Source organism: Formica exsecta, unplaced genomic scaffold (assembly GCF_003651465.1).
Source record: "Formica exsecta isolate Colony F162 unplaced genomic scaffold, ASM365146v1 scaffold60, whole genome shotgun sequence".
Classification (NCBI taxonomy): domain Eukaryota; kingdom Metazoa; phylum Arthropoda; class Insecta; order Hymenoptera; family Formicidae; genus Formica; species Formica exsecta.
The window spans coordinates 1,038,336-1,050,442 of NW_021853281.1; the positions used below are offsets into that span (position 1 = coordinate 1,038,336).

The following is a 12,107-nucleotide window of genomic DNA, read 5'->3' on the forward strand; positions in this document are numbered from 1 at the left end:
TTCATATAAGAATACGATATTACACATTGTTCGAGCTAATTAGTAATTAAACAAATATCGCATTAATAAAATGTCATTATGTCGTATCTCATTTTGTATTTCTTTTGAATAAAATATAAAAAATGAATATGAAAAAGTACATTTGCATCTTTCTTTCTCACATAAAGCTCCAAGTGCAATCACTTAAATTGAATCTATCTAATACCTATCGCGCGACGAGAATGCGAATATAAAAGGCCTATTTCCACCCTAATTTTTCCGCTCCATCGATAAAGGCCGCTAAGAACCATCCTCAATTGTGAACCACGCCATCGTAAACAGCTTCGAGAATATTTAATCCTACGATCGATCGTCGGAAGAAAACTTCGCAAAAAAAAAAAAAACGCCTTCCTGCCGTTTAAAAACTCTGAGTGCGAGGAATATCGCGTAAAATCTCAAAGGGAACGACCACTTTAGGATTTCACTCGACACGAGGGAGAGAAAACCACTAAGTGCCCATTAATTTGAAATACAAATTAAAGCGACGTGAAAGTTCGCCGCGGATTAATTTCTTGATTAAGTATTCATAACAAATTGTCGGAAGCCTCTAGTTTACAAAGAGAGTAGTTGGATAAGCATATAATAATTAGAAAATAATTAAGAAACCACTAAAAGTCTTCCAAATAAAAAAGAAACTTTAGTTATTCCCATGCATTACTTACTTTATTAATTTTCCCTAAATCTCAAAGATCGCTTTCCTACACAATGCTTTTAGTAAAAAATGCGTAAAACCTTTCAATAAAAATCCAAACGTTCGAGCAAAAGAAAAAGCGGAACGAGCGACGCGGGAGAACTCGCGAAATGTTTTTCGATTTTACTTAAATTCCCGTCAGATCGCCGGATTTATCCGCGACAGTAAAAGATGCACGGGCCCGTTGGGAGCCGGATACAACACACGGTAGCTCTTTGCAGACGCATCATCCGAGAGTGTACGCATCGCCGCTTGTGAGCTCTTCCGGTCCCATTTACCGTCAATATACGATTTCGCCCCAATATTGGCCATAAATGAGCAACGCCATATCACGGGAGAGGGGGATCGTTTTCGATTCGCGAACAGCCGCATAAATCATTCGGCGGCCTGAGAAATTCTCTCGCGCAGCTTTACCTCCAAAAGCAGCTCTTTCGATAAGAAGATATAAATTAATCCGAGTCGCTAATTCAAACTCGAGACTTCCACGGCTTAACTTCGCACTCCATGCCGGTACCGTATCCTCTTATCATTTATCGATAAAGCGCCCCTTCTCACCTCGCCCTTCTTTCGCGTCCTTTTCCTCCCCTCATTCGGAAAGGGAGCGCGTCATCGCGCGGGTGACGCGCTCAACGCCAACTGCGGCAAAACAATTCGTGACATCGATTGCACCGCTAACTGGAACAACAAGCGTCCACTGTTCCTTGAATCCTTCAATCAATTGTGCCATTAACCCGTAAATGGAAGCTGCCGCGCTCTAGGAAACCATATCTACAATACGACTAGTACAAACGAGTGGAACTAGGTCATATTTACCCGGGTCAAGTCGGACATATTTACCTTGTACGCGAGAGCGCGAATGTAATTTCTCGGCGACTACTCGGGCGATAAATATCTCGAAGAAATATGCGGCGGCGCAGCTTGTGAGAATACATTTTTATGTGCGTGCATAAAACAGAGCGGCGAGGCCGGCGGTCGACGGCGACTTAACTGGCGGCTAGAAATATTCCGCGGCGGACTTAAAAGCCCGTTTAAAACGCCAGGCGGAAAACGGCAAGGAAATACATTGCGCCCGTTAGAATTCCTTTCTTACCCGCGGGACCACTCGACGTGATGTTTACTCGTGCGTGCAGTTCGGTGCTCCTTCGAAAAGGAATGAATTAAAGAGAGGGTGAGTCCCTCGGTCCCTTATCGCCTCTTTCGAGCGTTTCCCGCCCGCGTCCACGCTCCGTTGTTCCCGCGCAAAATCTAAACCGATTCGAAGGATCACCAGACCTAACTCTCCAATTTATTCGCCCGGCCCATGAAAAATGCAGCGCGTCAGCGTGGAATAAATTTCGTTAAATTTACGACGTCGCATCTGCAGATTAAATTCGCGGGGGTCCCGACTTCCTTTCCTCCACAGCCGCCGCTGTCTCAAAACCATTATTTAGGTCACACTTGCAATCGGTAGGAAACTACGGAAAACCGATGATAAATCCGCACTGTGACACGGTCCAATGAATGAAGTATTGCGTTGTGTAAAAGGTCTTTCCGCCGATTTTGGAGATTCGCAGAAAACATCTCGATCAATTCTTCGCTCGGACACCAGGAAATTCTAGTAGAATGGCAAGCTACTTATATAGAAAAGAATGATATAATGTTCCTAAACTCTAAGAGACAATATCGTATAAAGTTATCGTTTTGCACATACATTTACAAAATCCGAAAAGACAGTCTAAATATTAAATATTTGAAAAAAATGGAGATAAAAAATTATCAGATATTATATATATATATACGAGCATGGTCAAACGAGGAAAGCTCGGCAAACGATTCTCTCTATATTTGCAGAAGCACGGCCACCCTTTTAAACTAAGTACGTTAGTCATCGCGATATGCGCGCAAGTAAATCCGACGACCAGAAGATCGCGCGTTGGCTACGTCGGAAAATTAGATTCGCCACTCACCAAATTGAAAGTCACAGTGGCGGCAGTGGCGGGTTTGTACCTGTATCGCTTTAATTTCGCGGTAGCTAGGAAAGATCGAGTCTCGTAAATCTCGGGGCCGCGAGCCGCGCGATACGAGAGCTCGCAGCAGCCAACACATTGTTTTACAGGACGTGAAAGTACGCGGCGGCGACGCGCGGTCGCTACGATGAGTGGCGGAAAACGCGAGAGTGCACCGAGTGGATTATGGAGCACGCGTATTCGTTATATGTAATCTCATAATATTTCTGTTGACGTTTGCAGTTACACACGCCGGTGGCGTGTACCAACTCCGAACAGTCGCGCTCTGCAACCCCCCTTGGAAACGCAACGATGATTTGTAGAGCGTGTCACCTGGTGCGCGCCGATCGCGTCGATGCGCGATTACTCATGTCGGCTTACGGAGGGGCAAAAAAAAAAAAAAGAATCGATTCAACTTTTTCACTCGAGATATAAAGTCCAATCTCAGTCAAATAAATTAAAATTTCTCGATCGCGGACGCGAAAAGCTCAGCGATTTAACCCATTTTCTTAAAAGCTTGAAAAAATAAACTTGTTAAAAAAAAAGTTCAATTTTCACGTGATTCTTCGATTTCAAGTAGAAATAGAAATTTTAAGTTTCACTTTAATTAAACAAATTGTTATTTCGTAAGTTACGTCGATAGCCGATTGAATGCGTGGCAAGGACCCGATGACGAAGGAAAATTCAGAAATAAAATATAAAGATAACTTACTAATAGTTACTGTTTACTCATCGCTCGAGCGTTATTAAAGAATACTGCGCGATAAACTTTCGAATCCGCGAGACAAGTCGAATCGCGCGAGCAGGTCGAGTGGATTTCTATTCAATATTTTTGCAAAAGCTCGAAGAGAGAGAATGGAGCCGTTTCCCATCGTCCGAGAATCCCTTCGATTAATCTTTTATTGCATACCAGCGCGGCGCCCGCGACGCACAATACAGAATGGCGCAAGAACCGATAATACTCCCGACTCCATTAATGGATCGTCATATCGGTCGTTTTTTTTTTTCTTTTTGACGCCACCGAAAATTATGTACAAACCAACATTCGATATTGCAACGACAATACAGATTAATAATAGTACATCAAAGTGCGGCTCGTACGCGCGAGATTTTCGAACCGTGCTGTCAATTCTCACGCCAATGACACAATGTGCGTAGCGAATGAATAACAATGTACGCAGGACGAGAGATCCCGACATTTCTTTAATGTCCCCGGCTGGAGTTTTGTTAGATCAAACTGTATTACGAGCGAGCTTTCGATGAAACTTTTATTTCAGGACTCCCGATATCAACGGTAGCTCGCGCGGCCTTTCATTCATTCTTTCTCGCCTTTCTTTATGCAACAGCTTCGTGAGATTTGCTCGTTTTGCATGCATTTTGTTGATTTCACGTTATATGTCGGAGACGCGGCCGCGACGAGACGGTGTCGTCTTGCTGTGACATTTTAATACGTACGTACACGATGACTTTCTTTGCCGATTCTTTCCCGGGATGCTGAACTTTCTCATTATGAGGATATTCGCGCTTCAGAGAAAAAAAAAAGTGATGACAACGTCCGAGATTGTACCGCATCGCCTTCTTGATTACACTGTCTCATCTTTTGGGATCTCCTGGCATATCGTCGACAGAAATTTGCAGAAAATATATTCGCTTCACCTCCGTGCATTTTTGACGTTTTGACAGATTAATAGAAATATATGTTCTTTTTCGATAAGATGTGAGACAATCTCTAGAATTAGCGCAGTAAAATTAACGAAGTAAACGGGTAGAATTGATAAAAATCATAATGTGATTTCGTTTCAGATATTAAATAAAATCTCGAAATTTTTCACGTTCCTCGGATACTCTCACACTAATAAGATTGTGTTACTGAAATCGCAATGTTCTATTGAGAAATACATGATATCACATCGCACGATAAACGAGTAAACTCAAGATAATTGTGAAATGTATATACGCGAATTAGCATATATCTGATAATTGGCACGAGAATGATTATAACAGATTGGCAAATGAATTTTACAGGCGCGCATTTCCATCTTGAATGTAAATAGAATCGTCGTGTAATACCGATGTAAATCGTCGTCATCGTCGTCAGTGTCGCGGATAACGGTTCGAGCGCGGGAACGAGAGTTTCACTTCGACGGTGGAAAGACGAAGCATCTGTAGGGGCTGGAGGTGGGAAAGGGTAAAAGGGAGTCAGGAATTACGGCCAAATCTAGCCGGCTTTTCCACTTCCTCCATCGTTGGCCTCTTTTCTGCTTCCGACCCCCGAGAATGGCGAGTCTTTCGGTAATATAACATTAACCCGCTATCGAAGTCCTGTGACCCGAATCGTTCGGACCTTTTTCGAAATCGTCTCGTTTCCGTTAAATATTCCTTTTCCCGAATGAAGTTCTCGCGGGGGATGAATAGGGCTTAAGTACCATCTCCACCCTCTATCGACTTGACACTACTTCCGAATTGAAAGTCTGCATTTTTCTACCCGTAACGTCTCGAGGGACGTTATCTTGCTTTCCGAAAGCGAACCAGCGATTCATTTACCGACAATGGGAAGATCCAGCATGGTTCCACTTAAATTTTACTGTAAAATTTTGCTTCCGTCATAACTTTGGATATATTTAAAGTGGAAACAGATGGTTAGTACGAAAAGTTTGTTATGCGCGTAAGTAAATATGTTAAAAAAAGAATAGTTAAAAAATGTTTTTAAATTTTAAGAGAGCTATCTAGATTCCGAGAAAGAGTTCTTAAGTAAAACTTCTGTCTAATAAAAAAGTAAAAGTCAGTGTACTTTGTATTTATTTTATCAATTGGATGGTAAATAAGCGGATATAAATTCTGTAAAAAATTTATTTTCTTCTGTTTTTTTTAGATTTCTTATAAATTGCAAAGCAGGCAGATGTTAGAATTTAAAAATTCGTTTTATTTTATGTTTTCTCAAGCTATAACTGTGTCTAACTTTAGCATGAAACTAATAACGTTATATTCTGTTTCAGACTCTTTTTTCACCACAGTCATATATTAACGTTTAAAATAAATTTTAATTAATCAATTCAATCATTCAATCATGATTATTCAATTCAATTCATTCAAATTATTTCTCTATCTTTGATTAAATTGATAGCTCTGAATAGCTATGAAAATTTAATATAGGATTAATGATTTTATTCAGTATGTCTCCCTAAACGCTGACTATTACTACTGTCACTATAATAAATCAGTTCTTAAGTTCACATATCTTCGAGTGTTTTTGAAGCAAATAAAAAATAGTTTATACACATAATGCACATCTAATCAATGACATATATATCCTTACATTACTAACAATTTATTAACATCTTGCTAATCATGACACAAACATAATAGATGTGCATAAAAAATCTCATTGTCAGATAAGAAGTAAATAAGCGCTGCTTACGCCTAATATGCATGAATTTGTGAATCGATTCGATATTAAAACGAAGAAGTAAAGAAAGAATCGCGTCTTCTCCCCTTTCCTTAGGGTTAAGCTTTCTGACACGCGCGCACAAAAATACGATTAGCAGGGAATATATCGAACCAGTCGGCGACGCAACTCACTCGAAGTCGCTGCGTCGCTGCTGAGTAAAGCCGCTTTACGATTTCGTCCCACTGTGAAGCTATCGGTCGTAGGATTTCGAAGGGCATCGACGAGCAGAGCGGAAACTTTTTCATCCACTCCGCAAGGTAAGATACGATAGGAGGGAAAGATAAGGAAAGTGACAGCGGGAGATACAAGAGAGAGAAAGAGAGAGACAGAGAGAGAGAGAGAGAGAGAGGGCGATGAAACGCGAATAGGCACGAAGCACGCGGGTAGAACGGCGGATTACGTAAATTACGGGAAGCTCGGAGGAAGAAACCAACTTTGTTCCGTAGTACGTCGATTGCGCTGCTACGTCGAGTGCGCAGAAAGCAAGGCCGCGTACTTCTTCCTCGGAGAAGGAAGAAGAGAAGGCGAGGGAGAAGCGAAGGATAGAGCTAAAGTTGGCGGCGCTAAAGGAAGGGAGACGAGTCTATCCGCGTGTCACCGCGATCGATTTAATGAGAAAAATGTTAGGAGCCGCCCAGAAATCGACTCTCTCGGGAGAGAAAAGCTTATACCCCGACAGTCCCCTCTCTCTCTCTCTTCCTCTGTTTCGTCTCCACGAAGGTTTTCCCTCCGTCGTCCTCATTCGCGGTCGTTGTCGTCTTCGTCGTCTTTCTTTCCCATCTCCACCGCCTCTTATAGTCTTTTTGCACTCCGCCGTCACTGCCATTCTACGGTATTCCGATATCGGTATCGCGTGCTGCTCCGCGAGCTCACTTTCAGCGAGTTTCGATCCATTAAACCTCGCGGGAGGTCATCCGGCGATCTCTCGAAAGCTCGTGAAAAGCTGGACGTACCGAGTCAAGGAAAGGAGTACCCTTCTTCTCGTCGAGCTTTCCCAAGACTTTCCTACCATTTCCACGCTGTCTCGCAGTCTTCTTTACTCAAGCTAGTGCGAGCTCGTATCAAAACCATAGATTCTATCCTTGAACAACAAAAGATACGTTGCAATCGCGGTATTTTCAAGATGCGAAACGTCGTCTTGATGTATTCTTGAGATATATCTTGAGGACTCTGACAAATATTCCTTCATCCGCTTACAAATCTATCTCTACGTATTTATTTTGTGTTTAAAAATCGGAAGATAAATGAACAACTAGTTAAGAGTCAGTAAGATTGGATTGGATTATCTGTATCGAAGAAAAAATATCGAAAACTATAAACGGATATTCATTATCATTCGATAATGGAACGTTGTGTGAAATTAAGCCATCTTTTGGACGCGTATTTCTTCGCCTCCAATTCCGTCTTATCTTTTAATAATCATTATGAGCGACGCACGATGCGTACGTACATGATAAACGTACATATATTCGGCGATGCGAGTAATCGGATCGTCGGAGAAGGCGAATCGAGGACAATTAAGGATTTCGAAGCGAGGAATTATTAGAAGTCGCTGTAATCGAAACTGAAACGACTTCTTTATCTCTCTCTCTCTCTCTCTCTTTCTCTCTCTCTCTTTCTTCAGGGCAATTTCACACCCGGGCGCACATCCTGATTTCATTGAATTATTCGGTGCGTGAATCGCGGAGATAGTTCGTGACAACCTTCTCTCCGCGGCTCTTTGCCTTCTACGCCAGACACACACGTTGGATCCTGCACGCTAAAGGGCTTTCCCGGCGACGGTTCTCAATGCTGGCCATCCGTAATCATTCAAAAGATCGGGTGATATTTATGAAAAATCGCACGTATAAAAGATGATATGTTGAGGAGACGATGCGATAAATTTCTAAATGAGACGTTTAAACTTTTCTTCTCAACTAATACAAACATAACCGAGATAAATGAAGGGAAGGAGATATGACACGAGCGAGGAAAGATTGAGAAGCACTGCCGTAGTGCACGTAACACACGCAGTAGCCGCACATGCACACAGGGCGCACACAGAAACGGTCCGTCGGATTCTCCAAATCTGTTTTTCTGCTTTTCTCCTCTTCGTCTTTTCGTCCCTCTTCCGCCCTTCTCTCATCCGCGGGTCTTCCTTCCTGCGCCACGGCACAGTTCCTCCTTTATACGATCTTACGAAAACTTCCGCACCACCGCCTCTACCGTCCTCTTTCTATCTTACAGCACACAGCTTTTCTTCCTTCCCTTTCTTTGCCTACTACGTTGTGACGTTTAACGGTTCCTCGCGTTGCACGGTACGCGCGCTAGAAACGCACGAACGCCACGACATTTTTGGCCAACGATAAAAGAGGTGACTCGATAGCGAGGTTTTCCGCGAAACATCAGGTAGTCGAATATAGCGACGCGTAACATCCTTATTTCTCTTCCGCCTGTTTATCATAGCGATATCAACGTTAAAATATTCCGTACGCAATTCGATCAGTGATAAATGACGAGAAAACAGAGAAAATATGTGGCAAAGTTAGCGAAACACTAGAAAATGGTTGAAAAAGAGTAAAGTTACGAGGAAAGATGGATGAGAGCGAAAACGAGAAAAGAAGTATCCAAGGTCTTTTCGACGAGCTCGTTATTGATTCTCGGCCCCTCCCGTGGCGCGATAAATATCGAACAACACGCGAACAAGGACGGTGTCCAATGAACTCGCAAAGATTTTATTGATTGCATAAACTTGAATGGCAAAGTATCTTCGTTTTTTTAACGAACAACGGTTGGGAATTCCTTTCTCATTCTCATTAAAACACGAGAAATCGTCAAGAAGTACAATAGTTGCTCGCGCGATCGGATGCCGTTTCCTCGGCAAAAGCCACCGACTCGTGAATCTATCCCTCGAGATCGATGTACAGCCGAGTATTTCCCTCTTTTACGATTCCGACAGGATTTCCAAATTGGCGAATGAAGGAAATGGATCCCAGGTGAATGGCAACAAAACTAGACGCAGGGAAAGCGCCGGCACGTCTCGAAGACGTATATACATTGCAACGAGGTTCCACCTCCGAGCCGAAACGTTATTCCTCGTCGAATCATTGGTGCGCCGAGATGCAAACGAACGCGAATGTATAAAGCCGGAAACTGCACTATAGCGCGTGACGGGGCTACTTAAACGCGAGATAAAAAGCGAACCAACGCGAAACGTGGTGATGTAAAGGCGATACGTTGAGTCGCGGACGTGCGTTACGCAGACACGCGAGAGTGAATCACTACCTCGGGCCTCGTATAAGTTTTACCGGATGGTTTACCGGAAAGAAAATTTTACGACGCGTAAACATAAACTGTCTCCCATTTTCGCGTGCGTTCTGAAGCGTTTCGGCCGCGCCGAAATCGCGCTGGAATTCGTTTCGCCGCCCAACGTCACCGTCGTCCCGCTCGTAAATTTTCGCGGCAGTGGCGACGATAGCGGCGGGGATAATGGTGTTTCAAAAATTCGCAAAAACCTTTTTTTCAAGCTTATCCCTTTACGCGAGGGAACTCGCTAATATTCGCGGCGAAACTCTCTTACCGGACCTACCGCTACCACTGGGTTCCACCGCCGTAACCGCAGGAAATACGAGCTTGGCGTTATCTACCTCTGGCATAATTTCTATGCCAAATCTCCGGTGCGTCCGCTATGCTATATGTAACGCGTAATTATGTAAACCGTAGAGTCTATCCATCGTATAGCGTCACGTCATATGTTAACTTTGTAAAGTCGCATAAGACAATGCAATTTTCGGTGAGAAAAACTCAAACTCTAGTAATTTTATCGGTTATCCTTATTTTATCCTGTCATATAAAACTTCAAAGTAGACTACAAAACAATTTCTCGCTCTCTTTCCTTTTCTTCTCTCTGTTTTCTTTCTCTTGTCCTCTTTTCTTCCCTTCCGATCGAAGTTTCGTAGTCAGTAAAATATTTCGTAATGATTTTATTTACGACCGCGATATTTATAAGGCAATCTCCTGCAAACTTTTAATTCCCAACCGCTACTTCTAACGTTTTGATTCCCTCGTCGCAGCTGTCCTCAAAGATTCCGCGAGTAGTCGCCGCAGTACTCCTTTGCCATTTCAATTTCTCTTTGGGATTATTATTAGTTCGGTCCATGAGTTTGGCAAAAATTCTAACGATAATGTTTAGAAGTTTTCCCAAAAGTACGAATATCTACGTAGCGTTTTAACTTTGCGGAAACCAATTCCTTCCGACGTACGAAACGGAAACTTTTATCTTTAGCCGGGCGTCCATTTTTGAAAATAAATGCAAATATATTTATAATCATAATTCTTATGACGAAGGCGATGAAGCGATGTGCTATGACATTTCGCAAATGTTCGCGAATATCTTGTCCTATCTACCTCTTCTTCGCGGATACGAAATATCTCGAATTTCCGCGAGGCATTAAACATTAATAATGCGAGCTTGATTTCGGATGCGCATTAAATTGGTTCAATCGCACGTAATACAAGGTAAGGATTCGCACCTGGAGCTCGTATCATAGTTACCGATGCGGCACCCCCGACCCGCGTAACCCAGAGTGACGTGTTCCGAGGTGAGAGAGACTCCACTAGGTACGAATGCAAATTTCAAATCAGACGCTATTATGCATATCAGGTAGCCGCGGCGCTCGTGACTCTCCTCTCATAAGTTCTTTGGTTACCGGCGACCTCATCCTTACCTTCTTTCAACGCCCGTTCCATCCTGGCCCTCTCCCATCGCTCGTCCTCTGCAGGGAAGAACGACACTGCGGAAACTTTGCCTCCTTCCAAATTTGTAATCCGACTCTAACTTTGATAAGGAATTTACATTTGTAAAAAGCCATTCGGGATTGAATTCCCACGAGTCTAGTAGCGTCTTGTAGCTGGAATCCGGGAACGGAAGAAATATTGAGAGGAGGAATCGCGGAAAAAATAAATCCTCTTCAGACCCAAGAAAATAAGTCTTGAAAAGAAAAGAAAGAAAAGAAAAAGTCGCGCATGCGCAATCGAACCGTACGATAATATACGATAACGATAATATAAGATTTGATAATGAGTAATTCGTATCGCAACAGCTGGAAAATCGAGCGTGCGAAAGAGATGGTCATGATGAGGAGGAATACGGAGAAAACGACGATTTGCTTAATCTATCGAGCTTAGCTTTTTCCCTTTCATGCGATTGTATGAGAGAATGGCTTTGACAAATTGCTGAGGTATTTTGTGTGAGTGTCCCTGAGAGAACAGAGAGCGATTAATGTCAATGCCTACCAAGCGTTATCATAATTCGAGCTGTAATTCGTCATATGATATTTCCTCCGTTAAATTGCGGAAAAAGAACCAAAGCAAACAAACAAATATTTCATTAAAGCACTTGATTAATAATGCAACGTTAATAAATACACTGTGTGCAACGTAGCAACGAGAATATTGATCGCGTACTAATAATAATAAATGGAACAATCGCGAGAATTTTGAGATACAGTCTATCTTTGTTAGTATCATTAACGCGTAGAAAAGAAGAGAAAGAAAGAGACACAATTAGCGTATGTAAATCTCTTTTTAAGCTTCTATTTATTTAGCCGCAGTATCAAGAACAATTCCATGTCGTCAACGAAATGCTGTAAAGGGAGTTGCATGTATAAAATAGAGCGCCACGCGGCAGCGCCATATGCGTGAATCGCGAGCGCATTCTCATTCTCATTACTACCGCATTTACTACTACCGAGGGATAACCGCATTTTCGTGTCGGGAGGAAACACAATTTCTCGGCATCTTCATTATACCGTCGTCGCGCTCGCGCGCGAGACAAACATCCGGCGCGGACGTGAGCGCGGTCGTTCCGGGCGTTCAAACAACGGATCTCTCTCGATCGCGATCGCGAGATTTCTCCACAAAAACGAGAATCAAACGAATTCCCGCCGCGGGGGGGGGGGGGGGG

The 12,107-nt window shown here is 42.9% G+C and overlaps 1 protein-coding gene across 1 annotated transcript in view; it reads right to left on the reverse strand.

Moving 5' to 3' along the window:
* Positions 1 to 12,107, reverse strand: part of LOC115242514 (tyrosine-protein phosphatase 99A) — a 279,771-nt gene that overhangs the window by 213,255 nt on the left and 54,409 nt on the right. The gene's annotated exons all lie outside the window — the stretch shown is intronic.